Source organism: Cryptomeria japonica, chromosome 10, assembly GCF_030272615.1.
Source record: "Cryptomeria japonica chromosome 10, Sugi_1.0, whole genome shotgun sequence".
Classification (NCBI taxonomy): Eukaryota; Viridiplantae; Streptophyta; class Pinopsida; order Cupressales; family Cupressaceae; genus Cryptomeria; species Cryptomeria japonica.
The window spans coordinates 611,959,243-611,975,682 of NC_081414.1; the positions used below are offsets into that span (position 1 = coordinate 611,959,243).

At 31.8% G+C, this 16,440-nt stretch overlaps 1 protein-coding gene across 2 annotated transcripts in view; it reads left to right on the plus strand.

Annotated features, from left to right (window-relative positions):
* The first annotated feature begins 2,537 nt into the window (after positions 1–2,537).
* Positions 2,538–16,440, plus strand: part of LOC131064826 (DNA-directed RNA polymerases II and V subunit 8A) — an 81,005-nt gene continuing 67,102 nt past the window's right edge. Inside the window, exons 1-3 of one of the 2 annotated variants that reach the window (XM_057999113.1) lie at positions 2,538–2,701; positions 6,281–6,332; positions 6,591–6,642. The gene's annotated coding sequence lies outside the window, so the exon portion shown is untranslated. Of the gene's footprint in view, positions 2,702–2,825; positions 3,237–6,280; positions 6,333–6,590; positions 6,643–16,440 lie in introns of those variants that run through there. The other variant, XM_057999114.1, reaches the window with a different exon arrangement.

Sequence of the window (16,440 nt, forward strand, 5' to 3'; positions counted from 1 at the left end):
TAACCCAATCCAAATTAAATTTGAAGCCTTCGAGTTCATATGAATTGAAAATCAATTAAACCTAATCTCACAACCCAATTCATCCATGGAATGCCCAAATTCAAATAGAGTCCTTAACATTTGGCAATGGAACATGCATTGGCTATGGAGCATATGGACCCATGGGAAGGGGCATGGTTCCCTAGCCTAGCCTAACAACACCTAGATTATTGTTCACCATAGAACCTACTCTAGGGGGATAAGTTATTCCTTCTCCTATTGGGCGATGCAAATTGTCACTAACATGGGCCTAAATTTGCTATAAGTAGATGAATTGTCTCTAAATTGGGAAATAATAATATCTAAACTGATATCAAAATATTTAAGTGCAATAACAAACTAATTAAGGAAATCTAGATGCACCACCATAGAAGAAACATAGAATTCTATTTAAGTAAATTTGCACACTATAACCATGCCAAATTAATAATTTCAAATATGGTCCTCTTAAAAAGAATTGGATTAAGAGATCTTGAAGTGGCCCTTAAAATAAATTGATCAAATATTCATAAAGCCAAAATGAACTTTGATACATGATCAGGTTACATATAGAACGAGTAGAGTTTCTTGCAAATTTAGCTTGTAAACAATTTAATTATCTATAAGTTTTTATATTGGGTTTTCCTATTCAATAGCTCTCTGGTTAATGATTTAGTCTACTTACATCTTGTCAATTATATCAAAGTTGATAGCTTTTCAAGTATTTAAAAATTATGCTTGTCGTAAAAGAGTAGTTGCTAATAGTTGCAAATTAATGATTGCAAAAAGACATGAGTAAGCTATTCAGAGTTGACTAATCGTTCTAGGGTATAATGTAAAATATGTTTTCTATGCGTGTGGTTTTTTTAAGTTGATGACCATACATATTTTCAGTGAGATGTATACTAGGTATGTATTTTTTGAATTAATGATCACACATTGATTCACTACTAAATTTAGTTTTCACATTAGTTGATTTGTACTCTCCAATATATTATATAACGTATATTTTACTATCGGTGTAACCATTGCACCTCCTATTGGTGTGCAATTGCTAATAATACTATATATCATAATGCTCCATCAAAATTGAACAAAAACTTCTTCATAACTTAGTAGTTTAGTAGAACAAATGAATGAAATGAAATATTATGTAGAATCAAGAAATTATATAGAATAAACAATTCTACTCTAATATATTGAAATTATTCTATCTAGAGGTTTTTAAAGCTTGAAAACTATGATAAGATTAAATGACATAAATGAATTAGAGGTCCATTATTATTATTTTTTACATTTATTGAGCTAACTTTCTAAAATATAAAGAATCGAGGACAACTCTTATATAAAATTAAAGACACACTTAATAATAATAGTTTAACTATAACTTTTTGATTTAATAAAATATTTAAAATTAAATTGAATACAATCTTTAAATAGGCAAAATTACCAACTCTTTAATAAATTGAATAGATTTTAAAGTAAATAATATAAACCTAATTAAAAAATTTCTTACATAGTTTTAACCTTTAAAGTAAAATAAAATAATCTTTAAACAAATGAAAACTTTTGAAATACTCTAAAACAAAATAAAATAATTTGACAATAGTAATTATTAGGCTTACAAGGTTATCAATTATAGTAGTCAAGGTTGTCAATAATAGTAGTAATAACTATACTTCCAATCATGACATATTTAAAAGTTCTTCAAGAGCTTATTAGCATTTGTTCCCTTTAAAACTTCCTCAAGAGCTTATTAGAATTTGTTCCCTTTGGTTTGCTACTTCCATATGTTTAACCTATTTGTTCTTTTGTTCATTGAAGATTCCATAGTTTCAAATTAATTTGCATCCATTTGTATTTAGATTTTCATACTTTAAAGTTACTTTGCTTACATTACATAGACATTACAAATAATTATTACTGACAAATGTGATTTTTATAGTTTCTGATTTTGTACCTTTCAATATATTATTCAAAGTATATCTTGCTATCAACTTAACCATTGCATCTCATTGAACGACTTCACCATTGCATCCCATTGAGATGCAAGTGCTAGTATTATATTTATACGATGGACCATATTATGTGAACATAAAATAATTCCCACAAAGAAAAAAATTTAAGATGAAAATTCAGCCATGTCTCATTATTAGTCCCTCAAGACACCGAGACTAATGTTTTCACTAGACCCATGTCAATTAATTCAGCTCCCCACACAACCTTTAACATATGGTTTTTATAAATTTAACTATTAAAATGCATTTTTAGTCTTTGTCTTAAGTAAGGGAACTAATGTTTCCATGTCATTCATTTTGTTAGCTAAATCAAATTAAAAAAATCTAATGCTAAAGTTTTAAAGATGATTTATTTGATTTGATCATTTTTCAAATTATTTTTATTTTTTTCTAAAAATATCGACTGAAACAATTTTGCTGAGATTTAAATTAATTTTAAATAGTAAGAAAATATAGAAAAATTTAAGTTTGCACAAGTGCTCACGAAGTGGTAGGTACAATTTCATTAATATTATTAATGTTGTGCACAGATCTCATTAATTTTTTAGGGTTAAAAAAACATTACCGTGCATTTTAGTATTTGTTAAGGTTTGGTTGAAAGCATTCTCGTAATCAGGCACTCAAGAGACAACATTGCAGACAGGGAAACGAATTGATTTATCTAGGTGAGTTTCTAGAAAATTTCATGCTTTAAGATGAAATGTTATCTGCAATTTTTCTCTCTATTTTCTGATGACCCAAATTCGCAGTGTTGCTTGAGTTAGTTTGTTTTGACCACAATTTTGTCCATTGTACCTTGTATCCATTTGCTGACAAACAAACCTGTGAGGGCAGACTAATCCTAGTTTGCAATAGTTTCATGGCGGCGTGGATAAGCGGGAAACTCAAAATTAAAGAGGGGTCACAGCCAAAATATCTGACAAAAAGGGCTACTGTCGAATCTTCCGCAACTATTATGCCAAGAATAAACTTTAAGGTTTAACTATATAATAGCATTGCAAAACCCTGTATGTATGCAGGGTCTTAAAAAAACCATGTAATAACAAAGCAACAAGGCGTAGGAGCATAGGAACTGTGAAATAGAAAGTCGTTGTTGAACATCCAGAATGGACCGAGCGGACTTCACGAGACTAAGGTTCTCCTCCTCTGTCAAGTGGATATTAACAACACCGAGCACACGTCCTCTTCCCAGTTGTGTAGGTAGGATAAGAAAGACGTCTTCTTCAATATTATGAAAACCCTTGGCCAGAACAGAAATCGGGTGGCTCTTTCTCTGGTTACGCAGCAAACTCCTGGCCAAATTAGTCATCGAGTACATTACAGTATCTGAATTTTTAGGGTGAAGGTGTATTAAATTCAATATGCAATGGTGGTTTATTTTCATTAGCTGGCTATGTTTTTCAATTTATAAAATGCCCAAGGAGAATGCCTGTAAGGAATTTAGGATTTTAATTACTCTTTATTATATTCTATATATTGGCTAAGCAGATTACTATAAGAAAATAAGACTCTTTTATTGACAGGAACTTCACAGGTCCAGATGTTCATTTTTATCCTTTTACAGAGTCTTTGAATTTACATGACTCATTTGTCATTTTCTGAATACCTTTCCAGATTTTTTAAAATAAATCTATTCTGTGCATATACTACAATCATCGCAGTTTACGAGTAACATTTCTTAGCGGCATTCGATCAAACAGTTCACTGTGCCCTGAGGCAGGGAGGATGTTGGCAAAGGTTGTTCAATTTGGCTTTACACCTGCCAATTGCATTTTCTTGAAATTTTCTAAAGCGTTTTCAAGGAATGCATTATGTGCATATTGTGCGATCATGGCATTCCATGAGACCACATTTCTTTTAGGCATTTTGTCAAACAGTTAGCATTCAGAAGGCTACACTCAATTTCTCTCCAGAATCTCTTCTGGGGCCTGATTGGCCTTGTCGTGGTTTGCTCACAATGTCAGAAGCTGCGAATATTATTTCCAATATCTTGCTTCTGCACTCATGCATCATTTGTAGTTCAATTAGGGGTCCATATTGATGGATATGGCATCTCTGAATGACACATTCACTGAAGTTTATAGAATGGATAGGGGAATCTGTGTTTTCATTTTAAAGATAGTTTTTTTGTCTTCTTAGCAAAACATTTCATCTGACGGATGAGTTCAGAATAATTTATCACTATTTTCCTTTTCTGATAATTTCGTATTCCAGAAAAAGTATCACATTGTAAAACTTTAAATCTTTTTTATAAATATCACTTATGTTATTCTTCATTGAAAAATTTGGTAGTAACACTTAATAATTATTTTAGACAAGCCTATATCGGGTAAGAACCTGATAAAGAAAGTGGTATGAATACAATTGTTTTGATGTTTTCAATTATATATTTATCAAAATTACAAACTTTTGAAAAGAATTCAAAAAAATCTTAATACTTACTTTTTTGGAAAAGTTATCATGATTAGATTTTTGTATTGTATTGAAATTCCAGTATTGTGCTTGTAATGATTATTTTTCTTTGTTGAGATCCTAGCTTGCATTTGAGGTTATAAGTATTTTAACAATAACTGAGACAACAGAGAGAAAAGGATGACTTAATAGTCAAATGTTTCATTACAATTTCCATAGATGCAAAACTTAAGTCTCGTAATCCATGATCATAGATTACCCATTTGTCCATGCTGATTACTGCATCGATTAATTTATCACTCCTATTCAATACTTTCTTCATGTGCATTGGTATCAGCTTACAGGGCCTTCATCTTAGTAGTTGCGCACATGACAGAGATGGATTTCTATGCATTCAAAGCTTTGGTGGAAATTTGACTGAACATTTTTTTTTGTTTTTGAGTCAAATTATATATGTGTGATATGAATACTAGATCGATATTTGTCAATTAGGAAATTTTCATTCATCATGGAAACAAGTTTTTGAAATCATTTGAGATAAACGTTTGATAAATTAGGATGATTCAGGTCTAATATAACAGTAATTCATTATATTTTTGCATAATTTAATGGTGACCTAATATCACAGAAGCAACAATCATTCAAACCATTGTCAAGTTCAGAATTTCGCTCATTATGGACTATATTTTTAGAAAGGAGTGAATGCTCTAATACCGAGCTTAAATAGTACCATTATGAAAAAAAAACTTCCAAAAGAAGGATTACAGAAGCACACATTTGAGTTCATGAAATGCACTAACCATGCATTTGTTTGCTTGTAGAACAGAAAATTTATATGCTTCAAAAACATTCTTAATCCCTAATCAAACTCGAACAGGTTATATTGAGAAGAACCGCTTTTCCCTAGCTGCCAAATTGGTGGGATATCCTCTCGTACTCTTCATCCATCTTTTGCTGCTATATATGGATCATTTTGAATAATATGATGTTTTATATATGCTTGCATGTCTGCAATCTCCCTAGGTTATCATATCCTAGTTCCTCTGTATTCCTGTTAGCTGCATTTCTTATAAAAAAAGAACATTCAAGTTATAACTTTTTGAATTTCCTTCCAAATAAGATCTCAATACCATAAGTGTCTTCCTTTCTTCCCATCTTGATTCTTTGGTTGGTAGAATAAAATTCTAACCTTGCATCTAAATCATTTGACAAAGGCAAAAAAGGGACATGCTAGATAATTTTATAAATTTCAAGTAACAGAATACTTAAATAATTTTAACAAACACATTTGGGATGATAAATAAGTCACATTATTCTGATTTAACTTCTAATAGTTTTATTTCAATATTATTGAATTATGGTTGTGTTTTTAAGCATTTATTTAGTAAAAAAAATTATAATGTTGATTTGAGTTGTAATTGTATAATAGAAATATAAGATAATTAATAAAAAATAAAAATATTTTTTTTCAAGAAAATAATCAAATATGAGAGCTAGTTCTTTAATTTAATCTTTTATATCTTATAACTTGAAAGGGTGTTTCAAATAACTAAATTTATGCATATACTTCTATCTATTTAGTGTTTACTGTTTTATAAGTTTAATTAGCATTTCATGTTTACATGAAGATGAATAAAAAACATCTTGTATAGAATTTAAGTTGTTTTGAATTTTATAGGTTTGTTTTTTATTTTACTTAATTTTCGAGGGTGCTGTTGAAAAGAAATTTAGAAATTTGTTGTGTTAACTGGGAAGATTTGAAATTCTGATTTTAAAGCAAAAACAAATATTTTAAGATGAATTGACAATGTAATTGTGCTTCTGTTTTTCAGGCTATCTTTTGCACAGGGCAACGTTCTAGTTTCCACACACTTATTGCTCAAGGTGAGTAATGAATTCTTAAAGTTGTTCCTTGTTTAGTTCTTCAAACATAATTGCTTTGTTCTTTGTGCATCCATCTGTGGGCTCTCTTGCTCATTTTCATCTCCTTCGATTGCGATTGTCACATTCAACCTATTCAAAAGAGCTATATGTCTGCTACTATATATGGATCATTTTGGGGAAGATTTGAAATTCTCATTTTTAAGTAAAAACAAATATTTCCAGATGGATTGACAATATAATTGTGCTTTTATTTTGCAGGCTATCTTTTGCGCAGGGCAACATTCTAGTTTCCACACACTTACTGCTCAAGGTGAGTAATGAATTCTTAAAGTTGTTCCTTGTTTATTTCTTCAAACATAATTGCTTTCCTCTTTGTCTACATTCCATATTTCTAAGTTGGCACTACTACAAATACAAAGTTTCTTAGATTGGTTAACTAGTTTAGTAAAATACTTGCAAACAATAGTTCAAACAAACAAAATGCGTCAGATAACCCAATTATAGTAGAAACATACAAATCACATGACCAACAAAATATGATATCAATTGATGAGGCTTTAGACAAGGTACATTGTTTCTGAATTGGTTCAACTACAAAGTTGGTGACTGCTTATTTGACACAATACATGTCTTGCTTCATTGTAGATATACACCTAATGAACTACGTAATGGTCTTGTGGACCATTTCTTACATCGTCTTCACGAAGGTTGTCTTGTAGCTTTGAAGTCTTTTAAACATGAATTACATCCAACAATACTATATGATTTGCATAATATACATGACAAAAATACATATCTATGTAGAATGAGACTTCGGCAATAAAAATCAATGCCAATGGTGAAATTGGACTTTGGGGTGACACATTTTGGTTAGCACGTTGGTTAAATATACCCATATGCTTTTGGTCCTTGAAACGCAAAAAAAGATATTTGCATTTCAATAAAGATGCCTGTCATGCTCCAATATCAATTCTTTTCCATGACCCAAATCCAGCTGCTGGACATTATGAGCCTATCTTTTCAAGGATAAGCACATACAATTGCAAATTGCAGTGTATAAAATAAGTTTGCCATTTACAACAAGATCTTCATTCACTATGCACTACTCCTTAAGGTAATGCTAACTGTAATGTCCCCTACCTGATCTATTTCAATATATTAAAATTGATTGATATTCTTTAATTAGTTATTATCAAGTGTTTATCTATTTTCCTCATTAGATGATTAATTTCATTATTCATAGTTCTTAATATAGATATCAAACCTTGCTACTACTTCAGTTTTAAGGGAGAAGGGTTTACGTATGTTAATAAAGCACTTAGGGACCAACTACAATAGGTTCCCTCAAAGTTTACAGATCCAAGCCCTTACTTATCTTGGGTCTATACCCTCAGGGATTATGGGTCGCTGATCCCCACCCCTTTTTGGGACTTAACCTATTGCTTGGATTTAGACTGCCCCTCTTTGGAACATCTCATTCCCATCTTCTTAAACACTGACAGTAACAACATTATTTAGACTATTAAGTATAATATTTCTTATGTATTATGAATATATATACGAAATTACGTATGGCTGTCATATATATTGCAGTCCATATTAATATTACTATCAATTCTGCATAAGAACATTATTGGGCTTCATATATTAAGCATACTTATTAAACACATCCCACGCATACCACCAAGAGCAAGGATGTTACTGCCTGTAACTTAATAACAGTTCTGATCTGATCTGATCCATGGTGCTTTTACTAGATGCTTTGATTCCTTTTTCTTTATATCTCTCAATGTGAGGGAGAGGTCACACCTCTTCATCATGTATGCCCTTTGGCAAAAGACACCCCCTTTCACCATTAGCACTCTTTCATTAGCACTCTTTGAAAGAGTGCAACTCTTCATTATTTCTGGCCTTTGAAAGGGACACAACCTCTCATAATCAGATCTGCACTTATTATTTAAATCAGATCTGCACTTCTCATTTCCAAATTATTCCCCCCTTTCAAATGAGGTTCTCTTCTCCCTTTTATATCTCATTGTTGAGGGACTCACAACTTTTCCTTTCATGTCTTTTGACTTTTCATTAACTTAATTAATTATATTTAATTATATTATTTTATATTTTAATTTAATTTAAAATATTTTAATTTTATTATTATCATTTATTATTAATTTTTATTTCAAAGTGGGGACATTACACTAACTTTCCCGAACACATCCATATATCTTGTACTTATCATCCTAATTTCTTTATATACCAAATTGAATTATTTTATCAGTTTCTAATGAATTGCTCAATTGAATCGATTTTTTTTTTTTACTCATCTTATTACGATGTTATTACTATATTTCATATTTCTCATTGCCATGTCTCAAAGAATTTAGTTTTACCATGGGTATAGCAATACATAAACTACTGCTTGATACTTTTTACACCGCCATGACGTATGCAAATGTACATATATTTCTGCAAGCTATTGTTTTATGTGCCTTAAAATGTGATTTTCTGAAATTCTCTCTTGTACTACAGCTCATAGCATTTACAACATGATTGCCCACGATGATTCCAATCAAAGAGATAGGTGCATAACAAGACTCAAAATTTTTATTTTACGGACTTTTTTTTTTATTTAATGGTAAGTGCTATCAGCTGAGGGGATAGCGCCCTATATTAACATAGAAAACTGAGTACAAAGGTATTTCACAAATCCAAAAACCCTTCACCAAGGGAGGCCGAAGCTACTAGGTAAATCAAATTCTACGCTTAGGAAAAGAGTAAATCTACATGCCTACCTAATCTATCCAGCCAACATAGACCAAACTCCTAAAATCTTCTTTACAGACTTATAAAACAGTTTATAAACTTTCTTTTTGATGCTTCAACTATTAATACGATGCTGATTTCAATTTTCAAAGTTGGTACATGGTTCCATAATCAGAAGAGCTGAATTTCCTATATGACTTGTGTTGACATGGCAGAAAATACTTACATAGATTAATGCTGTTGTCTTGCTAACCATAAAATAGACATTTCATGCTGAAGAACAGAACTGCAACATCATTTTTGTTCCTTCAATTTAGTTTGAATAGCTCCATCCAACTCCTTATTGTCATGATAATTAGAAGGGAAAGCGAGAGGATTAATCTTCAATAAGCTTCCTGAATCCCTTTTCGACAATGTACACATCAGATTGAAGTTCTGTTGGAAGGAATAATATAAATTTTATATTTTTAAAGGATTATTTCTGTATATAATGATTCTTATTGTTTTGCTTTATGGTATTTTCAATCGGAAGGGTTTGATAAAATAATGTAATGTAACTTAACATAAGAATAATGTCTACAATGCATATTAAAAAAAAATAAAAAAATATCTACAATGCATATGTGATATCAGCATTGTTCATGTACATTTGCACATTTCACTTGCTCTCCAACTTTAATAATTAATATCTTTATTTTGTTAATTTTACAGGTTCCCAAATGATTACTACAAACATTTGACGCCATGCTTGCTTTTTGTAAATATAAATCTTGTCCAATCTTTACCTGTATCTAGAACAGACACAACATTGCCTATGACACTTTTCAAATTGCCATTTAATAGTACTTTTCAAGACTCGTTCATAGCAAACTACAACTAGTTATCATTTTTGTACCCAGTATCAACTTTCAACTATTTTCCAAATTATAATATATAAATACAAAAACCTTTACGATGTCAAATTCTTAGCATGTTTTAATAGTATATAATTTATGTTACAGATTATGCTTGTATACTCTATTCTTTTAACATTTCAAATGTTTACTGTGCAATTTATTGTTTCACTTTTCTCCACTGTATAATGTTCACTTAATGAGTTAAGATTTGGCAAAATGTTCGCTATATTTGAATTTGACACACACAATTCTTAGTTTTGACCATCTCTAGCACCTCTTGGTGCTGTAAGCTATAAAACTCTAATAAATAATAAACTGAACACATTCAGAACATGCACAAAATACCTGTACGCTACCCCTAAGTAATTAATATTACATTTTATAAATCAGTGATTGTGTATTGGAATTTTCATTTAACTCCAATATCCCTATATCAAAGACTTAATTGAACCACACAATGCACATTATTGCCTTTATTTTCCACTCTCTCCTCCGAAGTCTTTACTCTCCATTCTCTATCTTCCATTCTCAAATCCAATACTTCATTCCCCCATCACTTGCAAAAAAGAGGGACTATGCTCCATCAGAGCTCTTGTGCATGCAAATTGTTAGGGTACGTTTTTGTCTGGTGTAAGGCCACTCTGTGCATGCAAATTGTTAGGGTACGTTTTTGTGATTTCCCACGTTATTGTTTCCCTTCCAATTCTGCTCAAATATTATACACCAGATACAACTCATATCCACTTTTCAAAGAAAAGCTTTTGCATAAAATTGCGTAAAATGAATGTTCCCAAGTTGATTGCATATAAACAGAATTACCAAGTTCTCAATGCTAGAGAAGTATGGTGTGGTTGGGACATCAGAACTAATAAGTAGAAAGTACATTGCCATCATTATTCACAAGTACTAAACATTGAATTACAAGAATCCAGTGGCAAGTTCTCCATCTTTCATGGAAAACACCTTTCCTGTATTATGCCACACAAATCAAGAATTACAGAGCCTAATCTCAGATATTGTCACATATTGCAATCACTATTTATTGATTGTGTTATATATAACAATCAAAGTCTCTGCACTTATCAATAATATGATGAGCCATTTCAATAAATCTGACAGTTGACTTTTCATTTTCCAAAATTTCCAGAAAAAAACGAACATTGTGCTGCAGAAAAAAAAAACAATCAAATAAGCTCTCGATTGAACTTAATATCTCAAGATATAATGATATAAGGGAGAAATTCATTTTCTTTGAGAGTAGAACAAAGAACAATTCATACCTCTACAAACTTGAGTTTGAAGCCCAGACTTCCAAACCTTTGAATTAGCTCATATTCATCTCTAAAATATTCCCAAATCTCTGCATACTTCGCATTCTTACAGGCAAATGTCTGACTTGGAATAGTAGTTATAAAGTATGAGGAACTTCAAAAGTTATGGTTGAATATGACAAGGCAATTTTGCATTGAAGTCTCATATCTCCTTTGAATGCATAAGCAAATTCCAAACTTAAAGTGACACCAATATCAAGACCTCTCACCCTTCAAGCCTCAGATACACATTCTTTCTGCATTTATACCGACGATTACGATTGCCTACATATTCTTCTACCTACATATTCTTCTACTAGCATAACGTTGCTGCAAAGATTGCCTAGCAGGAAGAGTACAATGTGAAGGATCCATCTTCCTAGCATTACAAATTTCTGCTTCTAGGATTCCTGATATCTTGGAATGATTTGTATGAAATCATGACTTCTTGTGTGTCCATTTGAATTGAGATTTTAATCTTTTGGCATTTATTTCAAACATTGCAAAACTAATGAATATTCATGAATTCAGACATGGATCGTGGGCAAATGGATTGTCTTCAAGAAGCAGTAATGTGCACCCCCTATAACCAACTTCCGTCAATATAAGCATAGTTTTTAGCAGGCTTCAAGGGGTAATATGTATGGGTGCTACTGCAGGGGCTTACATTTTCACACTGTTTGCAGTCAAAGTGTAATATCCCATCCCTGAACTAAGATTAGAAAATAAATTATAATAAAATTAAAAATATAAAAGAGGGAAAAAATAATAATAATAAAAAAATATATATATATATATCAAAGATGTAAATATCTTAATCACCAATAAATCTTTTGGCTAGAAATTTTAAAAAAATCGGGAATCGGGAAAAAATCGGCAATAAATCGACAAAATTACCGAACATTTGAAAATATACAATTTCTTAAAATATATAATTTTTTATTAGTGTCATCTACCACATATAGATTTTGAATTATCATTTCTGTAATTCCAATTAAAAATTTAAATACCTACTGCACTAATAGTTTAGTAACCTACCTGTTAAAAATGGCGGGCATCGTCGTCAAATGCAGCGTTGTCGTCGGGAAATGCAGCGTTGTTGTCGGGAAATGCAGCGTGGCGTCGTCGGGTTTATTTTTTCCTCTTGCGTTTATTTTATTTTGCTTTTTTCTCCCGCGTTTAGGGTTTCAGCGATATTCTATTTTGAAATCAATATTTAAAGCTAAAACACCCCCTTTTTTTACAAGGAAAAACTGCGATTTTTAATGAAAAATCGTTGCCGATTTTAACTCCGATTAAATCGGCCGCGCATTTGGCTCGTGATATATCGCGATCTTTCGGATTTTTTCACGATATTTGTATATAATAATAATAATATAAATAAGTAAAATAAAATATAATATTTAGACAATAAAACATAAATGAGTTCGACATTATTAGTTAAATACAACTCTTGGCTATATTATCGTGGGCATGAAGAATAAAAGAATGTCTTGGATAATCATTACGTGGGCATTATAGTTCGAGACAATTACCCATTCAACGCAAAGTCTAGCACTGAGCAGCGGTGGGTCTGCAAGTGATCATGATCTGTGGGAATCCAGATCATACGGGGAATTGAAACAATATTTGCGACTTATGGAAATACGATAGACTTTGCTTTGTCTTCGTCAGGCAAAGTCCAGTCATCGAAATCTGAAATGTTAAGCACCATCATCCATCAATCATAGTGTTGAGCCACATCACTAATATCATCACCAATTATATCGTTGTTGATAATCATCAAGGCATGATGTAAAGGAATTCCGACAGATCATTATTCGCATGGTTTTCGTTCTACCATAACTTCGCTAAATATTTCTATATGGAGCGATTAATAAGAAACCGTAAATATCTTTGCAAGGGATTCAATTGGAATTAAAGACCAACAAGGGTGCTTAGGATGTAAGAATAATGAATTACATTCGGGGTTAAACTAATGACCACCGTGTAGAGTTAGATATATACAAATTCTTAATCAGTGAAGGCATCGATTAAGGGATATCAATAATCATGTATGTAATAATCCAATTGGCATAGAGATAAAAGACGCGACTCTTGGAGTATCCTCTCCCACCATATATAAGACAATCCATAGTGAATTCGAAAGGGGGTAGAACGATCAATACATCGCATAAGCCGTTAAAAAGGAATATCTGAAAACACCGGCACTTACAGATCGGATACCTCTGTTTCTCATTCCTTTGTGGACTCGCTCATTTGGAGCAAGTAGTTGTTGACATCTGTATGTATATTTACCAGTGAAAACATACCGGCATGCTGCCTATTTGACCTGCTATAAGTCATGAGGCTAAACAGGTAACCACCCACTTTCTGAAGGTTGTATAGAATTACTACTCCATCATACAAGCACTCATAGATTGAGGATCTTGTCAATCCAATACAGTGTACTATTGGAGATATCAACAGTCTAAATCAGGGACAGCAAACCTAAGCAACGTAGTTTTCGCTGTCATATCAAAGATAACAGAGGTACCCTATCCATGCTTAACATTGATTTCATTACACTAATCATAGCAAATACGATATTCATAAGGAATTCTGGGGTTTGGATAAGAAAGAAGTCCCTTGTAATTGATTTCCAAGTTAACTGTTCCCTTATTCTTGAGTATTAACATAGAGAAGTAACACTTTTTTAGTTATTTTATTTCTAATAGATAAAGTGATTATGCGTTGCATGTTGCTTTCCCTTAATTGATTATTGTTCTTATTTTATTCTGCTCTTCTCATGTTGCCACTGTTTGCAATTCACTTACATTCTTATTGTCTACTTTATATTGCACGGAGTCAGTAGGCTAATGGCATGAACATAACACCATGGAAATCATGACAAATAGCATGAAAATTACAGGTCACTTAAAACTCAGTATTAACCAAGATCCAATTACCTATATGCTGCTCTTCTCCGAAGACAGACCATTTCAAAATATTACGACAAAGGTCATTCAAATTATGTATTAACCAAGATCCAATTACCTGTATGTTGCTCATCTCTGAAGACAAAGCATTTTAAAATATTACAACAAAGGTCAAGGAATAGGGTTTAGAGTGTTGCATCTGCTGCTCATGTTGATATTGAAATGACAATATCAAATGCAAGACAAATAATAGTTAGTAATAATAGATCATTTAATTTTTTAAAATGTTTTTGGTCCATCTTTTAACACGTTGGGCATCTGGATATCCACTGGTAGATGAATATATGATATTTTTTTGCTCATCATTTCGTTCTGATATCTAGCTTGTCAATTACTAGACAGAGTTACAGATTTTTTAAAGTGTGGTTTCTTCATATTAAATAAGATTTTTTGTAAAGATTTTGTTGATATTTTAGGTTTTTTAATTGCAACTCCAAATACAATGTTCTTCCTTGATATTACTTATAGACAGACCATTTCAAAATATTACAACAAAGGTCATTCAAATTATGTATTAACCAAGATCCAATTACCTGTATGTTGCTCATCTCTGAAGACAAAGCATTTTAAAATATTACAACAAAGGTCAAGGAATAGGGTTTAGAGTGTTGCATTTGCTGCTCATGTTGATAATGAAATGACAATATCAAATGCAAGACAAATAACAGTAGTAATAATAGATCATTTAATTTTTTAAAATGTTTTTGGTCTATCTCTTAACACGTTGGGCATCTGGATATCCGCTGGTAGATGAATATATGATATTTTTTTGCTCATCATTTCGTTCTGATATCTAGCTTGTCAATTACTAGACAGAGTTACAGATTTTTTAAAGTGTGGTTTCTTCATATTAAATAAGATTTTTTGTAAAGATTTTGTTGATATTTTTGGTTTTTTAATTGCAACTCCCCTTGATATTACTTACATTTATCTTTGGAAAAGCATTTGTGCTTCATAAAAACTTGGTTCTGCTAAACTAATTTTCCTTTGTTTAGGGAATGCCCATTTTGAGTCAAAAAACATTATGTTTTCAGAGGAAACAAACTTAGTTCTCAACTTAAAAGTCTGTTCACTAATGAAAAATCAATTGTTGCATTAAGATGCTATATTGCCAAATGCATTGCCATAGCAGCTAGTAAGGAAGTTACATGATGTAGGAACAACATTGGCAGAACACCTTGATCATGCATATTCAAGATCATGCTAATTTGTAAACAGGGGTGGATAATTCACATCACTGCTCGTCAATAACAAATTACCCTAACACGTTAAGATCTTGTGCAACTACTAAGATCAGCTTGCACAACACCTTGATGAAAAGAGCCAATGAACCCATGCAATTTGATTCTACTTGTTATTAGCTTCAAATTTAGAGAGTTTTTCATGGCAAAGCAATTTCAAGGAATGCCCTTAACAGGACAACATTCTTCCATCCTTTTCCTTGAAGCCTATGCCAACATTTCAATTCTCTTTGATTTTAACTTAACAGATCCGGCGATGAACTATCTGACCCTGTATATGTCTTTAGTTCTTGGCTTTAGTCTTAAAATTCCCATACATATTGAGTTTTTATTGTTGATTAAATAATTTGGGGCTTTTTCCCCTATTTTGAAGGTTTGCTCCTAGTGTTATTTGAAAAGCTAACAGGCGCACAACTGACAAAATACCATACTAGGTCATTAAATGTGTATGATGATGCTCCTACAAATAAGGTAGGTTTGGTTTTGAGTTATGTATTTTACATTTAACACATTGTAAAGTGAATCTCAGACATTATTAAATATGGTTGATTGTAACTCTAAACAATTGTTTCAAAGGGTAGATGAGCTTTCAAATGATAAAAGATTAGCAGGGTGTCAATCCAATTGTTTTTCCTATCTTGTAGGGCTTTGTTACAAGATTGTGTACCAAGACAGGTATTTTGACAAAGATATGTTCTCATACCGCGTGTGGGCAAATATGTTGTTTGCAGGCTCAAGCAATTATATTTTTGTCTGGCAATGGAAACTTCTCTTATAGAAGACAACCACTTTGTTACATCAAAGCACAGCAATTTTAGTGATACTTTTTTGCCAATGTTTTGTATTAGGCAGGGACTATAGCTGCAGTGCAGCTCTTGTTATTATTCAGTTATCATAATCTTTAGTGGATAGAATGCAAA